The sequence below is a fragment of the Mus pahari genome, chromosome 5, assembly GCF_900095145.1.
Source record: "Mus pahari chromosome 5, PAHARI_EIJ_v1.1, whole genome shotgun sequence".
Classification (NCBI taxonomy): Eukaryota; Metazoa; Chordata; class Mammalia; order Rodentia; family Muridae; genus Mus; species Mus pahari.
The window spans coordinates 70,405,257-70,411,430 of NC_034594.1; the positions used below are offsets into that span (position 1 = coordinate 70,405,257).

The 6,174-nt window shown below is 56.0% G+C and overlaps 1 protein-coding gene across 12 annotated transcripts in view; it reads right to left on the reverse strand.

Moving 5' to 3' along the window:
- The window catches only part of Kif1a (kinesin family member 1A), an 89,230-nt gene extending 83,760 nt beyond the window's left edge, over positions 1-5,470 (reverse strand). For 8 of the 12 annotated variants that reach the window (XM_029539178.1, XM_029539181.1, XM_029539180.1 and 5 more), the window contains exon 1: positions 5,354-5,438. The gene's annotated coding sequence lies outside the window, so the exon portion shown is untranslated. The other 4 variants (XM_029539176.1, XM_029539174.1, XM_029539175.1 and 1 more) reach the window with 4 other exon arrangements.
- Between the last annotated feature and the right edge of the window lie 704 nt (positions 5,471-6,174).

Here is a 6,174-nt window from a genome sequence, read left to right on the forward strand (position 1 = left end):
AGGGAGAGGGAGAGGTACAGGGAGAGGTACAGGGAGAGGTACAGGGAGAGGTACAGGGAGAGGTACAGGGAGAGGTACCATAGGGAAGGGAAGCCACAGGCACACTCAACAAGCAAGCAAAGCCTCGGCTTACATACTCAAGTGCCATCTTTAGAAAGAGCCATCTTCAACTATGGGAGCAAAACGCTCTGAGATGCAAACAGAGTCAAGGAAGGGAATGTGTTAGAGGCAGAACGTAGAAAAGGAGACACACGGAATTTCAATCCCAAAACCAGAAAGCGATGTCTAAAAACTTTCCTGTGAAGCAGAAAAGAAGGCGGCAACAGTAGAATCTGAGGGAGAGAGGAGATAAAGGATGGGAGACCTGATCAGCTATTGAAATGGCCCAGGAGCATCACTGAGCCCCACCGAGACCTACCCAAGGGCACGGGTTACAGATGAAGACTCTTAAGCACCTGGATGCCCGGACCTAAGAAGCCACACCCTCCAGAGTTTTTGAGGAAATGACTCACTGCCAGGGTATGGATGGAGCAGAGCCCCTCACAGTCATGGATTCATGCGTCATTTACAATCAGTCTCATGAGGATGTGCCACAGCAAAGCAAGCTAGAAAACCACAAACAGCCAAGGGGGCCGAGAATCAGAGGCTCGAGTGGACAAGAGGCAGGGATCAACTGACTGAAGGTGGTGTGCCTTAGGCTAATAGCTATCAGCCAGACAGGGAGGTGGTTCCCAGGCCTGGGGTGTCAGGAAAGAGGGGTCTCAGCTGTGGAGCCCTGGAGACAAAAGAAACCCACTCTGTTAAGAAAAAGGATATCTGGGGTTTAGAGAAAAGAAACCCCTGACCAAGAAAGTATTGCCAGGGGCTGGAGAGATGGCTCAGTGTTTACGAGCACTGGCTGCTCTTCCAAAGGTCCTGGGTTCAATTCCTAGCACCCACACAGTGGCTCACGATCATCTGTAACTCTAGCTCGGGGACACTGTCTTCTGGTTCTCTGGGACAGATATACATGCAAACAGAACACATGTACATATAAAATTCAATTTAAAAAGAGAGAGCCTTGCCAAAGTACAGAGGTAACGCACAGGCAAGCAAGACTGCATGTGGTCCTCTGTGCCCTGGAGTTACCTGTTGTAGTGGCTACAGCCCTGTCCCATGCTGGGGACCTGCAGCAGCCTCGGAAGCTGCTGCCCACTGGCCCTGTCTTAGTGTCTTACTTTGAACTGGTGACAGGTAGGAGAGGAAATTGAGGCTCACTTGAAGGTGAGTGGATGTGGTGAGTCCTGGTACCCCTCCCTCTAGGTTATTTCTGGGCATCTTCCTCCCCTCAGGGGGAGGGGACCATAGGGACAGTCAGGGGCCATTGTGACCCCCTAGAGCTCCACCCAAAGAGAAGGAAGTCCTGCAAAGACAGCCTCAAAAATCCACAGACCCAAGACTACTCCAGATGACAGTGTAGCCAGCTGCTAACCCTGAGCTTTTGATATCAAAGATGGTACTCACTGAATCTTCCTGGATGGTAGGAGGTGATACTATGTTGCCCACCCCCAAGTGAGGGGTGGGGATGTAAGAGAAAAGGGGAGGACAGATGAGAGGGGTGGAGGGTGGACAGAAGGCACTAAGAGAGCAGCAATGGGTTAGAGTCTGGAAATGTCAAACATGACTTCCCTGGAGCCTCAGTGTCTGCATCTGAGAAATGGGCACGCTACTATTTCCTCACTGGCATCTGAGAGCATCAGGTAATGGAATGCACACAGTAGCATAGCTCAGCTTGTGTCATCTATATTTCCCCTACTTTCTTCCCAGCCCCAAGCCTAAGGGAGAGAGAGGAGAGATGAGGAGGGATGTGGTCTGCATCCTCTGTGCTGGTGACTTAACAGCAAGCTTTCTGAAGGAGGCAGCACCCAAGATGCCTTTCAGGGAGGTCTAAAGCTGGGAGAAGAGAGCTATTCAAAAAAGATTCAGGTAGGACCAAAACCAAAACAACAACAATGACAACAACAAACAAGAACCCAGCAACTCAGGGATGCTGAACATATGTGTGTCTACACATGTGTGTTTGTGTGCATGAGTGTGACATGTGCAAATGTGTACACATGTGTACATGCTATGGTGTTTGTATCTGGTGTGTTTGTATCCACGAGGTAAATGTGGAGAAGATAACGCTATTAGAGTCTCAATGGCCCTGACTCCTGAAGCCCCCTCCCTTTGAGCTGACCTATGTCTGTCCCAGCACAAGGTTAATGGTACCCAGGAAGCCCTAGATGGGTGCCAGAACTCCCGATTCTGTCTCTGCCTGCCAGGCACCCTTAGACAGGTGACTTTATCACCATCTCAAACCAGGATGCTGAGAGGTTAGATGAGTGCACTGGGGACCAGCTTCTGAGGACATTGGCAGCCGGAGCAGGGGGATACTCAGCAACTTAGTGTCATTGGTCCTAACTGCCCACCTGCTTCTAGAACAGGGCTGTCATTGCTGTGGGTCCCTGGCATTGGTTAGGACTAAGGAGATCTGGGTAGGTGGACGTGAGTCCTGAAATCTGAGCAGGACCCAGCTTGTGGGGGGCACCTCCAGACCATCAGACTGCCTTGCCTGCCTGCTCTCCTGGGATAAGATTAAATGCAGGCTGTAACGGCTTTGCTGAAGGTAATCAGGAACTCAGTGCCAGCTGAAGGGACTGGGGTAGGCACTGAGAGGAGTCAGGAGGCAAAGGAATCAGGATGGCCTTTGCTGCTGACCTTGGCTGGGTCCTCCGTGCCTGCAGCAACCTCACCTGCAGGCCTGGCTCAGCCAGCCCTTCCTCGACTCGCCATGAGCCTGGCAAGGTAATGGTGAGTAAGGCCAAGTGTGGGCCCTGGTTTGGGCTCAGGAGTGAAGAGGCAGGCAGACCAGCTATATCAGAGTCTCTGTGCTGTCTGTCCAGTGTGGACAGTGGGAAGCTCTGTCCTTAGATCTAAGAACCCTGGTTTTGCTGATGCTCTAGGAACATACAGGCCTCTATACGCTGCAAATCACATGTTCATCTGCCAGCTCAGTGGCCCAGGCCCATCCCTGTCCACAGGTGATCACTGGGTCCCTCCCAGTTCTTAAAGAGATTGACTCTGCCCAAAGGCAGTCTTTGTGCAGGACGATCTTCCTTGAACCCTCCTTGTCTTCCTGGACATTTTCTAGGGCTAGTCAGTCTGCTACCCTGTCTTTGCTGCCCTGTCCCCCAAACCCTGCCCAAAAGCCCACAGGAGGACTGGCCCTGCTATATTTGCAGAACACACAATCGACCGAAGAGAACAGGCTGGATCCTTTAGACCACCTAATCCCCACTTATTGCGACTGAATCCAACACATCAGCTCTGGCTTTGTGCAGAGCACACAGGTCTCCACCTGTCTGAGGCTGGCGCAGTCTGCAGGTTCCATGCCCCCTCTGAGCAGGGAATTAGCGGAGGTGAGAAGAGATGCACCCAGACTGAGCAGTACGGAAGTGGGGACGGACCCCACAGGTATATTGCCAGCTCTCAATCTCACACTGGGACCTCTCAAGGCAGCCTCTATGACCAGTGGCCCACAAACCAGGAAGGACAATCTGTCCTTCAGATTCACCCTCACTACTAGGGGAAGCTTCGAGTAGGAGTCCCTGCCTTGGAAAAAGGGCTCTTCCCAGGTTTTACACCCAGGGGACCCTGAGGTTCCTGCCGCCCTCTGCCTAAGAAGACCTGGATAGTGACCCCACCCACCAAAAGCAAAGAACCTGCCGACGACCATGCTCGCGCAGAGCAAGAGATCTGAAGCCTGCCTTGGACCCTACAGCCCACCTCACCCTGCTGCATGAACCACAGTCCTCTGCCTGCCTTATCCACCCCTTCCCTACAGCCTGACTAGGGCAGGTGACCAGCCACACCTGCAAAATGGCCGCCGCAGGTGCGGTCCCAGCCCCCCCTGAACCCCACAGCTTCCCTGCAGCCGGCGCTGCCTCCTTAAACAGAGGCGCTGGGCACGTTGCCCTGGCAGCCGCCTTCGGCCAGCTCGGAGTGACCGCGTCTTCCGCGGGAGCTTGCGCTGAGGCTGCTGGTCCCCAGGATTGGACTAGCACTGGCAGAGACTCTCCGCACCTCCTCCACCAGCAGTCACTTGATCCAATCCGCTTGCCCTAGCAGGCCTTTAATCCCAGCAATGCGGTCCCCTCTTAGGAAGACTAACCACTGGGGGACGGGTCCTCTGGTCTCTGAGAAAAAAAAAAAAAAAAACCATTCCTGGGGACGTGGGCGCGCATCGGGTCCGCGCCCGGGCGACGTCGCGCCGGCGCCCAGCAGGCCCCATGACTTGGCAATCCCTCTGTCCCCTCCCCCTCCCGCTCCCGCTCCTGCGGCCCCCAGCAGCCCGCACCTCACTGCACCGCAGACCCATCCTCTCCCTTAGCCCCAATGTAGTCCCTGCCCCTTCGGGAGCAGAGGGCGGTGGCCCTCCCAAGGGAAGCCGCTGGGGAGAGGAGTGGCTTAATGAGGGAATACGAGGGTCTTCACAGGCAATGTTCCTAGAGTCAACTGACGCCAGACGCCCCGAGACCTCTGTCATCCCAGACGACGCGTCTCCCAGCACCCTCCCTCCAGCCTGGGACCACACCTGTTACTGGGGCACTGGCTTTGTAGCCGCCAGGCGTGTCTGCGGGTGGTTCCTCCCACACTGTGTCTTTCTGGAAGGGAAATAGGGTCTCTGAAGGGAGGAGCATCGGGAGCACTAGGAGTGATGGGCAGCATTAAGCCAGTGCCTGGCCGTGGCTCCGCATCCCCCGCCCCGCCCGCCTGTTTTGCTGTCGGCTCCAGCATCTGCCCTCCCCCACCAGGGACCAGAGCGACTGCCCCGCGTATTCTCCCCTAGGGCCTGGATCAGCAGCCGTGCCCCGTCTCGATGCCCCTCAGCCTAGTCCTGGTCCCTACTCGGCATCTCTGCCTCCCCTCCCCCGCGGTTCTGGCGCATCCCTCTGGGTAGCTCCTCTGCAGTGGAGGGATATGGGGAAAGGAGGTTGTCTGTGCCCAGATCTGCTTGTTCCTCTAGCTGGCGACCTCCACCCACATGGGCCAAGTATCGCGCCTCAGCCAAAGAGTCTTTTCTGTGGCCCTGAAAAGCTTCGCAGGAAGCACTGACACCCCTGAATTCGCCCCTTTGTTCTTCTAAGAGGCGGAGGAAGGTCGGGGGAAGGGAAGCCGCAGCTCCAAGCCCGCGCTTCGGGCTGCGACAAGGACATTGGCGTTGGTCCGGAATCTCCCATCAGATACACATTTAGTGCGGGTGCCGGATGCCAGGGACAGGTGCGGGATGATGAGCGCGAATGGCGACAGGCCGAGGGGGCAGTAACCTTACCTCTCAGGCGTCACTGGGGATGGCCGTGCATGGGCACTGTCACCGGGGAGGGTCCCCGAGCCTGGAACTGATGCTTCTTGCTGCCTGCTCCTGGTGCTGTGACGATGGCACCGCGTGACGGGCTCCGCGCCCCCGACCCGGCCCGCCCCAAGCCCCTCCCGATGCGCTGGTTGGCTGCGCGCTGCGTCCGAGGCTCAGCCGCCAGCTGGTTTGTCGCACAGGGAGAGGGACGGGCAGAGCGGCGCAGAAGAGACAAGGTTGGAGCGGGAGGGGGTTGGGGCAGAGCTGTGACATCACCAGTGAGAGGTGGAAGACGGACGCCCGTAATCGGGTGCAGCACCCCCTCGCTCAGCAGTGCCTATCATTCCCAAAGGCGAGGAACCCGGTGGCGCCCAGCTGAAACTGCCTGCAGACCCTGAGCCCTTCCTCATGCTGAATGCTTTCAATTGAAATCATAAAAACTGTAAAACATCCATTTGCAGAACCAACAGACAGGCTTATCTGGGGGGGGGGTGCTAGGATGGGGTTGAAGCGCATCTTTCACTGAAGAGGGGATTTAGGAGCGGGTTAGGGATTTAGACTCCAAGTGTTAACAGGTAGGTTAAAAATCTCTTCTGGCTTTTGGGCCATATCACCAGAGGAAAGTCAGAGCGTTGCAGAGAGCTCTGCTGACTGGGTGACGCCACAGACGGCAGGCTAACCCGCACCTCTTTTCCTCACACAGCCTTCCGTCAGGTGGCGATCTCCTCCTTGTCCCCCTCCCTGTTCCACGGGTCCTAGAACATCAACACACACACACACACACACACACACACACACAC